Raw genomic sequence first — 22,183 nt, 5'->3', positions numbered from 1 at the left:
TTTTTATACCATGTTAGGGTTTTACCATATATGTAAGTTTTTAATGAGTCCCAAATCATTATTTTATTTATCTCTGTGGTATAATTAATATCTAAGAAGAACTATAATTCAGATAATAATCAGGGTTTGAACTCTTTCATTTTAGTTATATATGCTGGAATTCTGGAGTTAAAGATTAATGGTTTGTACCCATTCTGAAGTTTTAATATCAATGAATTGTGGTCTGAAAAGGGGCAGGGAGTGATTGAGAAATTAATGATTTTAGAGTGTAAGTCATGGGCAGCAAATATTTTATCTATTCTAGTTTGGGTACCCAATCTGTGATCCTGATGAGAAAACAACAAAGATTTATCTTCTTTAAATTTGAAAGTATCTACAAGATAAAATGATTCTACCCACTTGCTTAAAGCTTTTGATACAGCAGATGTACACAGCGGTCTTTTATTTGTATTTTCAGAAATATCAAATATACAGTTAAAATCTCCACCTAATATAAAGTTGACTTTATATTTATTGGAAATGAAATCCAAGTGCTTTTTAACAGTTCCTATTTCAATGCCTGGGAACCAGTATAGATTAGCTAGGGTTTATATTCTGTTATTATATTTAACTATTACTAATGCCATAAGGCCTTCTTTATCTTCATACTTATAAATGATTTCTGGGTTAATCACATTTGTTTTCCATAAAATTGTTACCCCCTTGTGTCTTTGTCTTATAAGTGGATTGTGCCAATATCATATATTCCTTAGGATTCCATTTGTAATTGCCATTTGTTTTGAAATGAGTTTCTTGAAGAAGACTATTTGTGCTTTGTTCGGTTTTAAATATTTCAGTAGATTTGATCTCTTGCTAAGATTGTTTAAGCCATTGGTATTTAAAGATAATAAATTTAAATCCATCTTAGGTTATTTAGATTATGTATCTTTTTGTTTTATTGTGACTATTAAACTTTTTCCTCTGAAAATTATAAAGTATATATTTGAACTTTTAAAGAAAATTAGCAGCTTTATACTTTGAGTGTTTACCAATAAAGTAATGTTTTGGTCAGGCATACTAAAAATGTTTTTGTGAAATAACAAATTTAAATTAATAAATGTTAACAAAACTAAGATCCGCACTAGCCATGGAATGAAAATTATTCCTAATCTGATGGATAAACTAAGTTCATCAGATTATCAGTCATACCTTGACAATCCAGAACATCTGAGCTCCATAAATTTAATTATCATATGGAGAATATTTGTAATAGGAATAAGAAATATTTATTTATTTTGAACAGATATAGTACTATTGTAGATTAGACCGAATTTTAATACAATATAAATGTCTACTTATTGTATAAGCAATTAATATTTACATGAAAGATAGATGACAAGCAATTCAATCATAGTAAAGTAGGATGTATCATATATAAAACCTCAGAAAAAGATTGTACCACACAGTTATTTAACATATTCACCCTTATTGATGAAGTCTTTCAAAATGTATTACTTAATATAAATAGATGATAATAATATTTATACCTAATGTTTATAATAGAATGTATTTTACTGGATATATCAGAATTTATATTTCATTGTTTGCCAGCATTTAAGAAATCACTTTGTTTTTTGTTAACTTACTTAAAGCATCAATTTTGTTTTATGTGAACATTGATGAAAGTTAGTACATTTTAATTATCAGTGCATCCCTCTTCCCCCATTTCCTACACATAAGGATTTTCATATCTGTCATTTCTTATTATAAAATGAGTGAAATTATAGGTTACAAACAACAGATTCACTTATTGTGATTAACTATTACAAGTTCCCTTTTCATATTCATAAATTGCCATTTTATGGCATATACTGAAAGTTTTTAGATTTAAATGGCAACATTCTATTTTGTATAATCAGAAAAGGTTAAATTGAGTGATTATTCTCAATTTAATACCATTTGTTCAGAATGTGATTGTTACATTCTGTGACATTCCTAGTTCAGGCTTCTATTTTTTCCCTTGAACAACTTTGTCAGTTTGATGTCATGTATAACACATTAGTTACCTTGGTAACAGCTTAAGTATTATGCATGGTCAAGATGGGTTACAAAACCACAATTCAAGTTAAATCAATTATATGACTTGTTATGTACTTTACTTACATGAGAAAATCATCATGCTTCCCCTTGATGTTCAATATAGTGTATGTCATTTATGACAAGTTAAAACAGTAGTGTTATTATACACAAGCCCATGTTATTAAACTGAGTGTTTATTGTCAATTTAATACTATTTGTCCAGAATATGATTGTTACATCCTGTGACATTTCAAGTTCAGGCTTCTATTGTTTCTCTTGAACAACTTTGTCAGTTTGATGTCATGTATAAAATGTTAGTTACCTTGGTAACCGCTTAAGTATTCTATATGGTCAAGATGGGTTACAAAAACTACAATTCAACTTAAAGCAATTACATGACTTGTTATGCACATTTATTTATATAAGAAAATCATCATGCTTCCCCTTGATGTTTAATGTAGTGTATGTTATTTATGACAAGTTAAGATAGTAGTGTTATTATACACAAGCCCATGTTATTAAATCCTGTTTTTAATATCTAAATTCAGCAGACTGCTTCATCTCAATTGTATATTTTATGTCTAGATTTACAAAAATCATACATTAAATAACTATTGTGTGCTTTTTTGTGGCTGTTGCTTAGTTATTTGAGAACCCACAAGCTGTAATGCGTATTCTTATTATTAGCTCCTTCTGAGCATGTTTATACAGTCCATAGACTTTAAATTATGAGACCCTTCTAGCCTCTTATTTGTTATAAGCATATTTCCATCCTTACATATACACATGTCAATCTTTACATATACACATGTCAGTACTTCAAGCATGGGCAACAATCTCCATCCAGTTTTGCCAGAATACCATTCACTAGTTCATGTGGTGTGTTTCCAGGCTGTTCTTAAAATATACAAACCAATATTTGTCCTGTTCCATTTTACCAGCCTGTTCCATGCAGTGGGCACTCTGCCAGTGAACCACTCAATACACCTTCCATTCCCATAGATATTTCTACGAAGGAAATCTCATGACTCTCTAGCACTTCCAGGCAACCCCAAACACCCCTAGAATTAGCTATCCTCATATGCCCAACACGTCCAAGAAAGCTTTCCTCCCAGACCACTGCAAAGGGTACTGCACAAGACCAAGCGCTCTTAGTCTTTCACAATAATTCAGACTTCCACTCTTATGTTAATCCTTAATGTGTTTGGACCAAAGTACATTTTAAATATAAAATTGCGCTTATTTTTTTTTTTTTTATCAAGGATCAACTTAATGAGCTAATCTAAGTATTGGGAGACCATCAATATGTGTACATGTGGTTTAAAACAGCTCTTTTATTATATATATTTTTTTTTAAAAAAAACAAAAACTTAATTTCTGAGAATCATCTCTGACATTATCGTCACTCTTTCTCCGTTACCATAGCAACCTGGGAGCATCTGTTTCTGTGAGTGTGTCTGTGTACTGCATACCAGAGGCTCGCGATGCACCTGAAGCAAAGTTTCACTTCACTGCAACTTCAACCCTAAAGTCCCTCCCTTTCAGTGAGGCAGCAGCCAGGAAAAGAATAGAGAGCAAACAAATCAAAAAAAAATTTCCAACAAGCCACCACAACAAGCGATAACGCATTCTTCCAGCCTTCCCACCTCTCACTCGGCAGATGTATAAACAAACTATTCTCTGCCAAAATATCCTAAATCATAGTTTTATCCACCCCCTTCCCCTGGATCCAGGCTAAAACACCAAATGTCTCATCCTAATACACAAGCATCAGTAAACCTCGATCACAAGCTGCAACCCACAGTTTCCCAGAGATGAAAACAGCAACATACAACATCTGCCAGACACAGCTGTATCCACGCACACCATGTCAGGTTTAATCAAACAGCACTCGAAGCTATGATACCTGCCATAACTGATATTAACTATGTTTAGACAAAATAAAAATGACATTTGTACTAGCTGCCAGACACAGCTGCATCCACTCACATCATATCAGGATTGATCAAACAGCAATCGAAGCTATGATACCTGTCATAATTGATATTAACTATGTTTAGGGAGAATAATGATGACATTTGTACTAAGAGCTTGCTACTATTATTTAACCAGGATATACATGGCATTTCTAAATCTTTAATTGAAGAAGGCATTAGCCTCCATGACAGCATTTTTTAAAACACTCTACTGTTACTGCTATTATACATGATGTTAATTTGTTACATTTGAGTCTGAAGTCTGATGAATGGTACCTTGTTGAATTAGTTAATTAATTACTTAAATTATTATAAGTAAAATCAATGGAAAATGAACAAGATAAGTATTCATTGAGTTCAAGTAGGGGAAAAGAAACTTCTATGTTTGTATTATATGTTGCTTTGTTTGGCTTACATATAATGTAAATAGTAACCCAGCTTGACCTACCTTTGTTTGTGAAGAATTACTGTCTCTCAATTGTTTAAGAAACCCTCCTTTTTTTGAATAAAAACAGATGACAAGTGATGTACCATACCAGTTGATACTTTGAGAGATGTAGTTGTAAGAGTTATTTTTTTGGGACAGCTATCTTGGAATCAGTTTTTTGTTTCTTCTTTCTAGCATCAGTCCACGGATTTGTTTATTTTATTCTTTTAAGAGTAGGGGCCATTGTTAAATGAAAAAATACTGTAATAAAAAGATCAATACACACTTGTGAGAAGCATAAACATTAATTCTTGCTGAGCTAGCAGCTGCTGAGGTCAGAGGCCAACTTGCAAAAGGCACACTGCAGTTTCCAAAAGCTTCTTGCAGTTTCATATGAATTCATTTTTCTTGTCATAACATTAATAGAATAAAATGCATTATATCTTTCTTATTTCTTAATAAGCACTAAACATATACATTAATACATATTTTTCTAACATTTCCCCCCTGTTAATACTTTTTATTCTATTCTCAGAAGTTTAAACGATTTTTATTTCTTCTCCTAACCTCTTCCACTTGGGACTTGCAGTTAAGAGAGTCATTCAGTTTAGACTTCAAGGAGAATTTCATTTGGAACCAATTCCTCAAGTTCAATGTCCTGATACAAGGTTTCAGAGACAGACATATCTATAAAATCTTTAATTAATCTTTTCATGCAGGGGATTCCACAACAAACACATGCTCCTAATAGGAGTAAACCCACACAAATGGCAATCAAAATATTCATTAGGATGGAACCCCACCCCCCAAACAAATTCTGGAAAAAATCCATCAGAGGGTTTGGGCCTGGTTTGGTCATGGCCGACACTTGCTGAATCACCTCCAAATGTTTATTAATTTCATGTCTATTATCTGGTATGTACACACAGCATTCTTCTTTGATAAGCGCACACGTACCACCTCTCGCCGCTACGGTGAAGTCAAGAGCTATCCGATTTTGCAACACAACAGTTCTCATGGCATTCAGTTCATCAGTCACTAATTCAAGAGCAGAAAAAGTTGCATTACTCATTACTTCGAGAAGTTTCGACAGTTTTCTCAGCTCCCAAATCGATTTGACTGCACCATATGCTGGGAGAATACCTGCCCAAAATATAACACTGTCACTCAAGTCCATATGAGTCAATTTGTCTTTGTCCTTCACGGAATTATGGTCTTTCCAACCTGCTTCAACTCGCCCTACTGGATTCACAGGTTTCTCGATTGGATCTTTGGTTTTCTTGGAAACATCTCTCATGTTCCGTATTTTACCCAGAGGTAATTCCGCAGTGTGTCGTATGGCCGGAAGCAGGTAGCCCAAAAAACAACTGCCGGACCAATTCTCAGGTAACCATTTGTATGCCTTTTTCCCACACACAAAATAACAGTTTTCAACTTTAGTGCTAATACGCACCAACCCTGCATGAAACATTTTCTTATCTATGATTGACAATTGTTTAATCAAAACAGGATTTCGTTGTACTTCATTCAATGTTGTTTTCATTGAGTTCAAATATGAATCATAGTTAGTATTGCAAACAGTACCCCCACTTTTAGTCTTAATATAACATTTATAAGATATTGTTATGTTACAGTTACTCCAGCCCACCTGGAGAGTATCATTCTTGAAAAAACACACAATCCCTTTTTGAGTAACAGGTAAATACAATGCTATTTTATCCTGTGATCTCACAGTTCCTGTGTCAAAAAGCAAATTCTCCCAAGTCTCATTGATCCCTAAAGGAACAGCGGACATTAGTAGTCCTCCATATGCTGTTGGTATAGCTGTACAAACCCAGCAGTTTGAAATGTTCATAGTCTCAGCATATACACGTTTAATTGCTAGGTATGTGTTAAAGTTTGGATGCCAGTCTATGGATGTCTCATCACGTTTATCCAGTTTTACTTGTGTGGTTGAGAAATGAAAAAACCACAACAAAAAGAAAATTGTCTAAAGTACAGTCAACAAGTGTATGCTCAATAATATGATTATGCAACATTTTTGAGGTTGGTCTGCATTCTTATCTTTGGCCATTTTGTTCTTGTTGCGTAACAGTTACAATGTGTTTATCAAGTTGAAAGTGCTTTACCAGTTTACAATGCATCAAATAGATCCAAGATGACCTTTCGGCTATTTTGACTGCTGTAGGCATGGCCAACAGTACCTGGTACAGTCCTTCCCACTTCGGGCTTGCCCAGTTCTTCCTCTTTGTGACCTTCACCCAGATCCAGGACCCTGGGGCTAGAATTGCTTCCAATGGTCTGGTCTGTTCTTTATCTGAAAAAGAGTTAAACTGCAAAAGAGATTTATTTGTTAACAGTTTCCTCATATAACTAGCTAGTGAACTATCAGCCTCCCGGTCTGCAGGCATGAGAGCTTTCCACTGAGGTACATAATATGCCCTCCGAAACACCATTTCAAAAGGAGTTAAACCCTTTGCATTTGGGACTGTTCGCATACTCAGCAGCGCCAGAGGCAGACAGTGCACCCAGTTCTTCTGTGTTTTGCTGACTAACTTTCTAAGTTTGTTCTTAAGGACTCCATTGTGCCTCTCCACCAGTCCTGCAGACTGAGGGTGATAAGCAGAATGGTTCTTAAGGGAAATCCCAAAGAAGCGTCCCAATTGCTGTATGGTCTGATTCACAAAATGTGTACCATTGTCACTATAGATCCTTTCTGGTATGCCAAATCTAGGAATAATCTCCTTTATGAGAACTTTTGCCACTGTTGTTGCATCCGGGTTTTTAGTCGGAAAGGCTTCCACCCATTTGGAAAACATATCTACAATGACAAGGCAATACCTTTTGTTATCACATTTGTTCAATTCTATAAAATCCATACAAATAGTATGGAACGGATATGGCGGTATAGGAAAACTTCCTTGTTTAGGTTTAAATGCCCCTTGTGCATGATGTTTGTTACAAATATGACATGCCGCACAAACATTTTTTTGTGTAATTTGTGAATCCATATGTTTGGAATATTCAGTTTACTAACTGTACCATCCCCCCTGTTGAGACATGGCACTGCCCATGGCTCAACAAAGCTGCATATCTAAACAAATTAGATGGCAAAATTGTTTTTTTCTCTTTGGAGATGTACAGCCCATTTTCAAGGATTGCTCCTCGTTTTTCCCATTTTTGTTTCTCTGCTTTTGTAGTAAGCGTCTGCATTGTTTTTAACATTTCTAGGTCTAAAATTTCAGAGGGTTGTAATTCCTCATCTAAAATAAAGTTTCTGAGTCTGAAGCTGCTTGCTTTGCAGCTGCATCAGCTCTCGCATTACCTTTTGAAATTCTGTCCTGCTGTTTCGTATGAGCTACGCATTTGCAAATAGCTACTTTAGTAGGTAACTGAATAGATTCTAACAATTCTAAAATAAATTGTGCATGATTAATTGGTTTACCACTAGATGTTATCATCCCTCTATTTTTCCACTGCTGTGCAAAAACATGTACAGTAGAAAAAGCATACTGACTGTCAGTATATATGTTTACACATTTGTCTTTTGCTAAGGTACAAGCTCGTGTTAAGGCAATCAATTCTGCTGCTTGTGCAGACAAGTTATGTGGTAAGGATTGGGCTTCTAAGGTTTCAGTGTCTGTAACTATTGCATACCCCACTAGATTTTTCCCTGTAGGGCCCCTTCTGCATGAGTCATCCACATAATATGTCACCTCGGCCTTATCCAAGGGAATATCCGTGAGATCTTGTCTGGGTAAGGTTTTCTGCTCAATTTCCTGCAGGCAACTGTGTGCTGTGCCATCCGCAGGAGTTGGGAGCAAAGTTGATGGATTTAATGTCGTGCATTGTTCAATTGTCATATGAGGTTGGCTCAACAGTATAGTCATACAGGAAAGGTGTCTAGCAGGAGAAAGATAAGCTACCTTTTCTTGCAGTAAAATTATCGCAACTGCATGAGGCACTCTCAATGTGAGAGGGTGGAATAACACCACTGAGGCTGAAGCTTGTACTGCTATTGCAGCTGCAACCACTGCTTGCACACAGTGGGGCAAGGATCGCGCCACTGGGTCTAACTGTGATGAATAGTAAGCTATGGGGCGTTGCTTATCCCCATGTTGTTGTGTCAACACTGATGTCATATATCCTTGCTTACAGTCTACAGTTTGAAAGAAACGTTTATGAAAGTTTGGTAATCCTAGAACTAATGAAGAAGCTATCAATTGCTTCAACCTACAGAAAGCTGTTTCTGCTTCAGGTGTCCATTGTAATAAATCCTGTGCTGCCATCAGCTTTTTGTATATGAGGTCGGTCAGTGGAGCCGATTCCAAAGCATAGTTTGGTATCCAACTCCAGCAGAAGTTAGTTGTTTCCAGGAAGGACATCATTTTCTTCTTGGTCGCTGGTTTGGGTGCTTGTAAAATCGCTGTCTTTCTTTCCTCATCTAGTATTCTACCTTCTTTGGATATTACATATCCTAGGTATCTAACTTGTTTTCTCCAAAGCTGTAGTTTGCTTTTGTTTACTTTGTGTCCCTGTGTTGCTAAGAATTGTAACAGTGCTATGGTATCCTCCCTGCATTGCTGCTGGGTGGGGGCTGCTAGCAAGATGTCGTCTACATAAAGTAGAATTTGACTACCCCCCGGTGGGGTGAATCCCACCAAATTACTAGCCATTTCTTGTGCGAATATTGTTGGACTCTCACAATATCCCTGTGGTAGTCGAGTATAGGTATACCTTTTCCCCTGAAATGTAAATGCAAACCAATATTGGCTATTAGGATGTATAGGTATTGAAAAGAAAGCATTGCTGATATCTACCACAGAGAAATATCTCTGGTGAGGTTTCAAATCATTTAACAAAGTGTGTGGATCTGGCACCATAGGTGCTCTAGGTATTACTGCATCATTTACAGTTTGTAAGTCCTGAACCATACGCCATTCCCCATTTGCCTTTTTAACAGGAAATAGGGGTGTATTACATGGTGAATCAGGAGATTCTACCAGTACTCCTTCTCTAAGTAATGCTGCTATTATAGGTTTGATTCCTTTCTCTGCATCCTTTCTCAAAGGATATTGTCTCTTCTGTGGTCTAAATGCTGACTTCGGTGTAATAGTAACTGGTCCTGCTGTTCGAATAAGTCCTACATCTGACTTGCTTGTTGACCAAAGAATCTTTGGTATGTAACATAAGGCTTTCTCCTCTTCTTCTAATAAGAATGCTAATCAGCTGTCCTCGCTAGACTGCAAGTGTACAGCTGGGTGTGCCTGTGTTAGCCAATTCAGTTTTTGTTTCTGTATTCCCTGCTCTGATAATTCTAAATCAGTTGGTTTCTCCCATCTCGTTACCTTTTCTCCTAGGTCTGCCCATTTTACATTTTTGTTCTTAGTTAAACTGACATGTGGTAATCGATTAGATTTGTATAGTGCAAGGAATTCTTGAGGTAATGAACAGCTAACAACACTGTTTCCCTCAGTATCCCAGTACAGATTACGTAACACTAATCTGTTTGCACGATTTCTGAACAATTCTTGCTCATATTCCTTATCAGGTCCTGGTGTGCTACAGTAATACAGAGTGCAATGCAACAAATGCTGTCTGTCAGTGTCAAGGGAGGGGGATTTACTGATGGCTACGTTCATCAGTTCCTCGGTCACTGCCCCTGGACCAGTCGTAACCAAGTCCTGGCTGTACCAGTAAAAAGTTTCACTCTCCGGTCGCATCACAAAAGTATCCATTTGTCGCTGTGCCTCCATACCCTGCATAGTCGGAACTACTGCTATGCCAAATATCTGCATAAGGTCCCTACCTAATAGGTTCACTGGACATTTTGCAGAAACAACAATTTTACTCCTTTGAGTCATCCCTGAAACAGGTCAGTTATTGCTATATCATGGGAAAGTGGTTCTCGGTATAGCTGTCCATTTGCAGCTTTCACTAATATATAATCAGGTGATTCTGAATGTTCCGGTAACTTGGAGGGGTGTATCAGAGTCCATGATGCTCCTGAATCACACAGGAATTTAACTTCCTTCCCCTCCACCAGAAGTGTAACTTCCGGTTTTGTGTCTGCTAGGTAGAGCTCTAAGCTCAATAATGCTAAATCTAAAACCTCATTTTCTTCATCCTCTATATCTACTTGCACTTCCTCTACTCCTTCTATCACATTTACATTTGTTCTTTCTTTATTGTCTTTTCCCAATGATTTCTGACTCTCGTATGGTGTATCTTCACCATCATATAGTCAGTCCTCATCTCCTTTATCCTCTGTGGTTGCCTTCTTATTTTGTTTACAATCCCTAGCTAGATGTCCATTCTTCCCGCATTTAAAGCATTCACCTCTCTTTTTCCTTTCTTCAAAGTCCCCTGACCATTTGTCAGACTGTTTATTTCCCTGTGCATTTTTCTTACCCTTTTTACCAGACTGTAATACATAAACTTCAGCTCAGTCTTCAGCAGTGAAGACTTGCGCTTTCTTTTTCTTTTTGCTATTAAAATGTCTTTCAGCATGTCTAGCATATTCAAGTAAGGCTTGTAACCTACTTGTTCGATGATCTATCATATGCTTCGTAATTAAGCTACTAATAAGTGCAATGCAACCTTTTAAAAATGCATTTTTCAATTGTTGTTCATACGGGGAATCATTCGTTTGATTTTCAGGAACTGTCATGCCACTATGATTGTTAAAGCGCTCTAATAATCTGGCATAGTACCCATCTACTGTTTCATTTTCTTGCTGTATGCATTGGTTAATACAAGTCCAGTCTGCTCTAGATTTTCATTTCTCAGAGATTCGGTCTGTAAGGCCTTTTACTCTAGTGTCAAGTTCTGCGTCACTATGTGGGAGTGGCTTAAATTCTGCATTACGAGGATTCCAGGTGCCACAAATCATGTGCCAATCTGGTCCTACAATTTGTCTAACTACTTTTTCTACTTCTTCCCCATTTAAGTGGTAACTTAACCTCATGCCTTGTAAATCTTCTAGGAATTTTGTAAAATTAACTTTTGGATGGGGAATTCCCTCAGTAGCCTTCTGGATATCCTCCGGTGTCCATGGCCTATATACCAAGAGGGTTGGGTCCTGTCCAACCTGTCCTGCCTGAGGATTTGGTACCTCTATAAGTGGACATATTTCTTCCTCACTCTCAAGCTTGCAAATTTCTCTCCATTTGATACGATTCTATGTCCCCCTGTGTTTTATGTGTTCGGGACCTAGTTTCAATGGGATCTCTAACAAACAATTTCGGTTTCACTGAGACATCAGGATACCGCAGAGGTGGACCAGCTTGTCCACCCACTTCATATCCTGAAAAAGGGAGTGGGGGGGGAGGAGCCATTGCTACTACTATATTATTATCTTCTTTGTCTAAAAACAATGCCTTTGAATTATTACTCTTCTGTTCCCTACGGTTTGCTTCCTCAATCCACCTGTGTGCTTGAGGAATGCCTAATTGCCGTTGTTTCTTTGCCTGACCTTTTGTATCACTTTTAAGCTGTTTAAGAAGTTTAACAAGTGAAGATTTGTCTAATTTCCCATCAAATTCATATTTGTTAACCCATTTTGCATAATATCTAACATTATCTGCACGTTGTAGTTGCATATATTTTGCGTCTTCGGTTAGGGGCGGGTCTTGCGATGTTTTAGTGCACTGATTTCCCATGTTAATAAATGTTACGTAACCCTTTTACCATGTGGTACCACAACTTCAGTTCCTTTCACAGTTTATCTAGAATAACTGCCTACCTTATTCTGTTACCCTTAAACAAAATAAAACTCTCTAAAACCACAAAAAAGATAAACGGAGACTACAAATCATGCCAGCCAAAGGAATTCAAATTTCTTTTACTTAGTAAGCGCTTTCATGCAAAACATTGCTTGCACTTCTTCAGACCAGTGATTTGTAGCCTCCGTTTATTCTGTTACCCTGATCTATGACCAAATAAAGAGTAACTTTTCTTGTCCCTGTTCTGTATGACAAATCTGACAAACAAAACAATATTTACTGTAACCTAGTCCCTGATCTAAAACAGAAAAAAGGCAAAAAGTCTCCCTACCTGAGCCTCCGGTATTGAGCAGTCACGGTTCGAAGTGGAGATCCGCTCTTCAGCCACAGATCAGAAAGTGGCCAGCCTCTTTAAACGACAATTCAGTCGGAAGTCTTTTCACTCAAGAAGAACCATTTCGGTATCTTCTCCTGCATGCAGACTTCGACCATCGCTATGCTCTGATCTGTAGCTTCTGAGGGATTCCGGTATGCAAAGGACTAATCTGTTAAATGAAAAAATACTGTAATAAAAAGATCAATACACAGGAGGTTCAGGTTCAGGTTCAGGTTCTTTACTAGTGTACACCAGGAGGCAAAAAACGTACAAGTACAGAATTTTGTCTGAATGAAACAGGAAGAACACAACTTTTATAGTATTTCTTACTAGTATTAACCCACCAGGCTGACGTAGTCAGTCACAAGGGGTTTTACATCACTTTAGCTTACAATATTCTATTCATCTAAAATGCTGATACTACATTTTGCTTAAAAAGTTTTCTGGTAAACAACGTGGCCTTGCTAGCCACCTGGTTAGTTACAATACCTTTTTACAAAAGTTTCCACTCAAGGTTCTAAATTAATTCGAACATAATAGTAGATACAGTTCTCAATACATTTTCCTTGTTACATGTTATCACTTCCTCCTTGCAGCCGGTGCGTTATCTAGTAACATATACAAGGTCGATTGCTCAAGCGGAAAAGAGCAGAAGATTCTCATTATTTCACACATTTAATTTCCTGACCCAGTAGATAATCACTTGTGAGAAGCATAAACATTAATTCTTGCTGAGCTAGCAGCTGCTGGGGTCAGAGGCCAACTTGCAAAAGGCACACTGCAGTTCCCAAAAGCTTCATGCAGTTTCATGTGAATTCATTTTTCTTGTCATAACATTAATAGAATAAAATGCATTATATCTTTCTTATTTCTTAATAAGCACTAAACATATACATTAATACATATTTTTCTAACAGCCATCCATTACATTTCTTCTGGGATAGACATTATATTGTTGTTTCTGATGAATATAGTACTTTCTTCTAAGTCATTAAAGGTTCTCATCTTATTGGCAAAACATATTTTTATCTTGGCTGGAAAGGCCAGCTGTGCTTTAATGTTGTTTTGTTTTAACAGTTTTATTATTGGCCAGAATTTTTCCTTTGTTCTAGTATTCTGGAAGAATAATCATTGTCAAACCTTATCAGGCTTTGACTGTATTTTAAGGGTGATTTTCTCCAAGCAGATTTTAATATTAATTCCTTGTCCAGAAATGAAAGAAATGTTATAACTATGGATCTAGGTGGAGTATTGGTTGAGTTAGAAGTAGGTTTCCTCAGTGCTCTATGCACCCTTTCAATTCCAAATGAAAGTCTCTCTTTCAAGTCTAAAAATTCAGGAATCCAGGCTGTTAAGAATGAAATAATGTGTTCTCCTTCAGTATTTTCAGGCAGACCAAAGATCCTTGTTGTTTCTCCTTTCCCTGTTTTCTAAGTCATCTATTTTGTTAAGAGCCATGTATTCTGTTTAAGCAGAAATTCTTTTTGGAATTCTTCCTCTTTGAGTCTCCCTTCAATGTCATTTAGATTTGTCTCTATATTTGTTATTTTTGTATGGTGTTTCTGTAATAGTTCCTTAAGAGTATCAGTATGTTTTTGAGAATTTCATTTGAGGTTTTCTAAGTCATTTTTAAAGCCATCCATCTTCAAAGATAGGGTACTTTTCCGTTAACGGGGCAACAGTAGTGGTGCGACATCTCTGCTGGTTCTGATTTTACTTGTTTTTCCCTGCTAAAAGGTTTTTATTTATTTATTTATTTATTTTGGAAAGAATGGGAATCACGATCAGTCAGTCAATTTTTGAAATGTAGGTACTATGGATGTCATCACAGTGTAACTCAGATCTTTCTCTTAAATCTCAAATCAAGTTTCCAAGCTTTCATATGTACAAGTAGCTTGAAGTATTCATGACTTTTTAGTGTGTGTTTATCCTGTACAACCAGAACTGAAGGGTTTACTATTGTTTCTGGCAGCTAACATTTTTCTAACATGACAAAGGGGGAAATTGCTAATCTCTCTGTATTTGACGTGCACTGCCCTATTTCACAGGATCATCATGGCTCCGATGCTACGGTAGGACATCATGCAGATGTACTTGACTTTCTTTTTTGTGGGAGAACAGCAAAGTTTTAGCTCACGGGTCTATACCGTCATTTACATTCAGATATTTTAGAGTAAATCTGGACATTGCTAGGAATTACATTCAATTCAGACAGCAGGTGTTTGTGTTCTCTTTAGTTTGGAAATATGAGAGTCTTGGTTAAGCCCGTGTACATGTCAACTGTCTTTGATTTTTTAATGTGTGTTTGTGCTCTGTCCATCCTCAAATTTTTATTTTTTAAATTGAGGAAGTAAATTATGGAGGTTCATACCAAATCAGTAATGCCAAATTTTAATTTCATTATTGTTCAGAAAATGCAGGTTGATGCAAAACCTGATAACAGAAAAGTAAGTTATCTATTCAACCTCTGCATTGTCACATAATGTCGACATTAACCATACAAATATACACTGTTTACTATCCAGACAAAACAGTTTAAGTCCAAGCTATTTAGAATAATTCGTCAGACAAAAAAAAACTAAACAACTGAGGCTGTTGTGTTTTGTGGAAACAAAGCTACAAAACTTATCACCATTCAGATCCCAGTGCTGCTTTCACATATGCCATGCTGGTTCTATTACTGAACAGTAAAGGTGACTTTTAATTCTTTGTGTATTATATACACATCAGCGGCAGCAGTGTGATCATTGCGACTGTGGCGTAACATTCCAAATGGTGATTACAGCTGTTGCCCCGATAATGGAAAAGTACCAAAGATAGTTCCTGTAAGGTAGATGTCATCAATTGCAGTTATTTTTTCAAAGAAGCATCTGGATGAGAATTCCTTAAGTTGTTCATATTCAGTGATTCAATATATCTCCAAGTTACATAACAGGAACATTTTTGTATATCTCCAACAAAATTGATATTTATGTAGTTTAGTAGTTTATCTATTGATTTCTGATGTTTTAAACTTGAAAATAATAAAATTTTCCTCTATTATATACTAGTTTATGGAGCTCTCAAAATTCACTGCTCTCAGCTGGCCATCTAGGCTCCGCCCCCAATGCATAACATCTTGACAACATAACTACATAAAAAGTAATACAAAGCTACAAAAGTATATTTACCAGGAGTAACAATAAACTAAGTTAAAATGATAGACATTAAGATTCCAAATGATTACCCAGTACACCTGTTAAAATACCGAGCATAAAAATCCAGTAGAGAAATTACATCCTTCATCATCAGTTCAGCTGAATAGCTGCAGAGTGTATAATTACTTATAACACAGTAAACTCTATTTGAGTCTAAAGAAATCATGCAGGTACAGGAAGACAAGTAGAACTTGTAAGAGTGATGTAGAGAAACATTAGTGAATAAGAAGGGTGAAATAGGTATGAAAGAAAGGTGGGAGGTAAAAGGGGAGAGAGGAAAACTCAATCAGGGGGACAATTGCACAGACATAGCCATGAATTGCTTAGGTGTTTTTACAGCATTTCTGAACTGTTGTTTAGGCTTAATATTTTGAATGGCCTGTGGGAGTGTATTCCAGTTCTCAGATGGAGAATAGCTGTAAAGGTTCTTGCCTATTTTTGATTTTTGACTTGTATATAGAAAGGATATGTTGTTCAGAGCTCCAAACTGTTCTGGATGGGGAGTAGGGGAAGATGATAGAGGTAATGGGGCAGAAGGAGGGCAGATTCAGTATGGAATGAATTACCTGAGGCTGAGAGAGGAGAAGTTTGTGGGGAAGCTTTAACCAATTTAGTTTCCTGAGGGCTAAGCAGTCATGAGAATGGTAGGGGTGTTTGGCAGCAAATTTGGCTACCTTGTTGTATGTGGACTCTAATTTAGAGAGTAGTGTGGCTTGTAAGTTGGTGAGAGTTTGAGAGCCGTAAAGAAGGGTTGGGAGTAGGTAGGCATGGGATAGGGCAATCTTGGCTTTACTTGATAAAAAGTTTTTATTCCTGTAGTGGAGGCCAAGTTTTTGGTGGGTTTTCTTAATATTACTGAGAACATAGAGGTCAAATTTCAGCTAGTTATCAATGATGACCCTAAGTAGTTTGGTGTGAGTTTCCACTGTGATAGGTGTATTATTATGGGAAGTGATAGTGAAAGAAGGTTTAAAATAATTCATAGTTTTTGGGATGAAGAGTAAAAGCTTGGTCTTCTTTTTGGTTTATTTATTTATTTATTTTATATATTTATAGTTTGTTAACCGGGAGTGTCCATTGGGCTATAGTGAGCCCTTTTTCAATGGAGGCCTGGGGAGAAAAGCTCCAAGTACATACATAAAAAAATATATATGTGTATGTATATATATATATATATATATATATATATATATATATATATATATATATATTGGTAAAAAACATTAATACAAGAAATTGTTGTGACTGGCTAATCATTTGGAATCTTAATGTCTATTATTTTAACTTAGTTTATTATTACTCCTGGTAACTATACTTTTGTAGCCATGTATTACTTTTTATGTAGTTATGTCATCAAGATGTTATGTATTGTGGAGCTTTTCTCCCCGGGTCTCCACCGAAAAAGGGCTTCGGCCCAGCTGGACTAACCCGGTCAACAAATGTCAAATAAATACATTTATTTTATTTATTTATTTAGGATTAGCTGGTTCTTATTGAGCCAGTTTTCAATAGACAAAAAGGAGTTTTCATTTGTCATATGCAGATCTGAGAGGGATCGGCTATGGTGATGACTGTGGAGTCATTACATATTGTACAAGTAATGACTGTGAAGTGGAGGTAGATAACTGACTGGTGAAAATATTAAATAATAGACTGCCAAGTACTGAACCTTGGGGAACCCCCATATTTATAGGAAGTTCTGGAGAGATTGCAGAAAGCCATTCTACGGACTGGAAACAGTTGCTGAGGTAGCTTGAGAACCAGGAGACAGTAGAGGCAGATAGGCTGAGTTCAGAGAATTTATTTAGGAGGAGGGGGGTGAGAGACAGTGTTGAAAGCTTTAGAGAGATCAAGAAAGAAGCAAGAGACTAGTTTGTTCTGGTCTCTGGCTTGTGAGATGATGTTAATGAAGGAAATGATAGCAGTAGAGGTGCTATGATCAGGGCAAAAGCCATGATGGATGGGGGTGATTAGGTTCTTTTGTATGAGGTATTGCAGGATTTGTTTGTATATGCATTTTTACAAGATCTTAGAGAGAGGTGATAGAATTGCAATGGGCCTAAAGTTGGAGAGTTCGGTAGAGCTACCTCCTTTATGAATGGGAAAGGTGTAGAATATTTTCCATATTTCCGGGACTTTGGCCTCAGTAATGGACTGATTAATGAGAATAGAGATGGGGAGGGTAAGGGAGTTGGCTACTTTCTGAAGAAATAGTGGAGGGAGACCATCTGTTGAGGTGGAGCATGGTTTGGGTACTTGGTATCCTACAGACTGCTAAGCGATGACCTGTTTTTGGCATACAAGGCATCCTCTGAACCATTGCTGATGAATTTACTGCACATCAGCAAGTCAAATACAATCAGAAATATTGAATCTAGGGATCTAAACCAATTCTGCTACATTTCAAAGTTTGGAGGGATAGGTATATTTTGCAGAGGCTACTGCTGCTATGGAACAGACTCCCTTGCCACATAAAACAAAGTTCATCTTTTTTCCATATTTAAGTACAACTTAGCTCTATGGATGGGAAACAGAAAATGTACCCCAGTACTGCCCTTTGTACTACTAATGGACAGAGCAGCTCTTAAATGCTTTATTCCATGCATGGGTCACCTCAAATTATCTATGGTATGATCCCAGTTATTCTTATTAGAGGTAATATATAATTATTGACCATGGGATGGGTAAGGCTAGTCTGTAAACAAATGGGATAGGTTATTTCAAACACAAAAAGCGAAATTGTCTAGGCTTTAAATGGGCTGCAAGGACAGCTAGCCTAGTACTTACCTATGAACCTATATGAATAGAAGGTCATGTATTAGATATTGTGCCAATCACACATTGTCATTATGTTACTCCAGTACATTACATGACTTGCAGTACCCAATTTACCAGACAAAATGATGTTATTACTTGTTAATTTACTGGCATATCAGCCTTTAGCATGCATGCATAACACACATGTGCACAGCACAAAGGTATATATCACTCTAGCATGCAACAATGGGAAGGTGTTCTAAAAGACTTAGTGCAGTACAAGTTAACAGTAATATTGTCAGCATACCTTTGGAAATGTAGCCCATTGTATAAGCCAATTACCATATAGGCCTTATACTAATAACAATCACAGACTCAGAGAAAACCTCTTTAATAATACAGATAAGTATTCATTACTCAATGTGTGCTTCACACATTTATGTTAATGTGTCAATATGACATTCACATTTCCAGTATAACATATCATTATGTGCAAGTAATGTGTCATGTTGACATCCCATGAGTAAAATATGTGTTCAAAATGTATTGTTAGAATAATAAGTATTATACAATGCCTCCTCTAAAACGTGCACGCTGATTGGCCAGCCCAACCAGCGTGCCCGTTGTAAATCCCTCAATATACTAACGGAAAAAGGTCCGGTCGCCCGGACTTTTTCCGTTAGTATAAAACACTGTCTCGCTATGTTAAAAGAGTTTAACATAGCAACACAGGTTTAAAAAAAGCAACGCAGATCTCCGTTGCTTTTTTTAAAGCTGTCTCGCTATGTTAAACCCCTTTAACATAGCGACACAGTGTGTAAAAAGCAACGGAGATCTTGCGATCTCCGTTGCTTTTTTCTAACCTGTCTCGCTATGTTAAATGAGTTTAACATAGCGAGACAGCTTTAAAATAAGCAACGGAGATCTCCGTTGCTTATTTTAAAGCTGTCTCGCTCTGTTAAACCCATTTAACATAGCGAGACAGTAAAAAGCAACGGAGATCTTGCGTTCTCCATTGATTTTGCCCACAGCTCTGATGTACTGCGTAGGCATGCGCAGTACATCAGAACTGCCGCGGAACACCAGACAGCTGTGGAAGGGCAGCAAAGAGGCATTATACAATGCCATTATTTAAGAAAAGTAATTATTTCTTTTCTTAAATAATGTCATTGTAGAATAGCAATAACCCACTTCTGGGTGTGGGTAATGCTGGATTTACCCACGGTTGTCTTTGTTTGGTCCCCCGGGACCAAACCACGCCAACCGTGGGTAAATCCAGCATTACCCACACCCAGGCGTGGGTTATTGCTATAATAGTACACTTAAAATGATATGCAAATGATATGAGCAACGTGACATGGTTAATGGGTGACATCATGTTAAGTAATTGCAATAGAAATGAAAAACTTAGAAGAACTGCATGATAGCAAGTACAGCGACAGAATGTGACAGCTAGAATTTATGTGTATGGGACACACACATAACACTGTCCCTCAACAAATGCATCACTGTCAGCACCTACATTTGTATTATGTTTATATATGTGCCCACACATTTAAAAAATTGCAGTGATGATCATGACTCTACTGTGTAACACTTCAATCACACCAGGAAAGCATGAGTGGCTTCTGGCAAGACAATGTCACCAAAATTATACGTACTTTTCCATATAATAAACCATCACAGTACAGTTTTACACCATTGCAAGAGATATGGAACTCAAGTACATGCCAATAAATGTCTACTAACAGCCTTAAGAATGTTAAGGCAGCAGACATTGTTCAAAAATAGAATAGGGAGGCTATATACAGCATAACATTCACTGAAAGCCACCACCAGACATGTAGCTTGTCACTACCTACTATTCAAACAGCAGAAACAGTATAAGCCGCCTATGTACAAAACATTCATTTTTTAATCAATTGGACAGTTAAAGATGTCTGCCATTTAGGTTGTGATAAAATGAATTGCATAAACTCAAATTATCCCAAAAATTCTGTTGGTAACTCCTAAATGATCAAATTTAAATTTAAGTGCACATTACTGTTAGTCACAATAAATCAATGACTATTACACTTACATTACAGATGCATTATTGGTAGTCTGACATAAACATTATCATGCATGAAAGTCCAAGGAATATAGAATTAAACCTGACGTTTTAACCATTTTAGGAGTATTTATGGAAAAATAAATCCGGACAGTGATTTTACATACCTCTCTCCCTCCACTGCTCCTCAAAAGCCTACGCATGCATTTTATGCACAATGTATGATTTTGAGCATGGACTTCATCACCTGCAAACAGGAAAACAGGATGTTTTACAGCAACAGGATTGGTTCAGGTCAGTATATAATGACTGCTATGTACAACAACAAAACAAAAAATGATATAGAGTATTAAGTGTCATCTAGCCTTTACATAAAATACAAAATCCCTTGCTGCTGTATTACTCTCAATACTGTAACCACATGAGAATTACTGTATACAATCTATTGGAAATGAGATTCAAACATACAACTGTCATCAGTGTTTGCACTACAAACCTGAACCTTACCTGCCTAGCTAATCCATGCTGGCAGTAATTGCATGTATCGATGGAAGTTAAAAAAACTCACCTATATGAATATGCAGGGAAGAATTGCACACAATAAACTATGAAGTTTTTTGTATATTACAGGACAAGTAAAAGAAAAGTACAAATTCTGCCACATGCTGTGCATTTGAACAAGAAAAGTATGCATTCGTGACTGCATTTTAGCACATTGTTCACAGAAATAACACATAACTATAACACTGTAGAGTCCCAACTGTCATAGTTTGCAGTAAAACATTTGACTGCACATGATATAATGTGGAATTTAATACATACACATATAATTTAGGTAGGAGGACAATCAATGAAAAAAAAAACAAAAACAAATGGATCATAACCTAATATTCTGTAATTCAAACTGTATATGTAACATATGCATGCATTACCCAACATTTACACATACATCATTATTAACAGAAGTATGATGCTTCTACAACCTTTTTGGATACCGGAGAGATGCGTAGTCATACATGGCCTATGCACTATAGGCATCATTGTACCACAGCCATGCTAGATGTGTAAAAATCTGTACTGCATAACTTACCAACCAAGTATATGTCTCTTATATCTGGACCCCTGCCATAGATAGACTATACAACAGAAGGAAGAAATTCCTGTCTAGAAGTAAATGGAAGGGTGCACAGCAGAGAAAAAAATCCCTTATTAGTCTCAACAGGCAAATCAGGGAACTAGTCAAGTCTTCAAAAGCTAAATATGAGACTAAAATAGCCTCCCAAGCAAAGGAAAACCACAAAGCATTTTTAGTTATGTCCGAAATCTTAAGGGAAATACTCAACAATGTACTGAGTTGGCTCTATATGGAACTATCTATACTCATCCAGAAGAAACAGCAAATCTGCTAGCTGATACATTCAGCTCAAATTTCACCCCCTTTTCACCTCCAGTCATTCGCCATGAAATACCCTACCATTCCTTTGTCTGTTATCACAAAAGAACAGGTCATCACTGCGCTATCTAAAGCTAGAAATACGGCATCATTGGACCCTGATGGAATCCCAGGGTGCCTATTAAATAGCTTGAAATTTGAACTAGCAGACCATCGCAGATCTCT

The sequence above is a fragment of the Protopterus annectens genome, chromosome 3.part1 (genome assembly GCF_019279795.1).
Source record: "Protopterus annectens isolate FY-2018-M chromosome 3.part1, PAN1.0, whole genome shotgun sequence".
Taxonomy (NCBI): Eukaryota; Metazoa; Chordata; order Ceratodontiformes; family Protopteridae; genus Protopterus; species Protopterus annectens.
Note: the sequence above shows the minus strand (reverse complement) of the source record.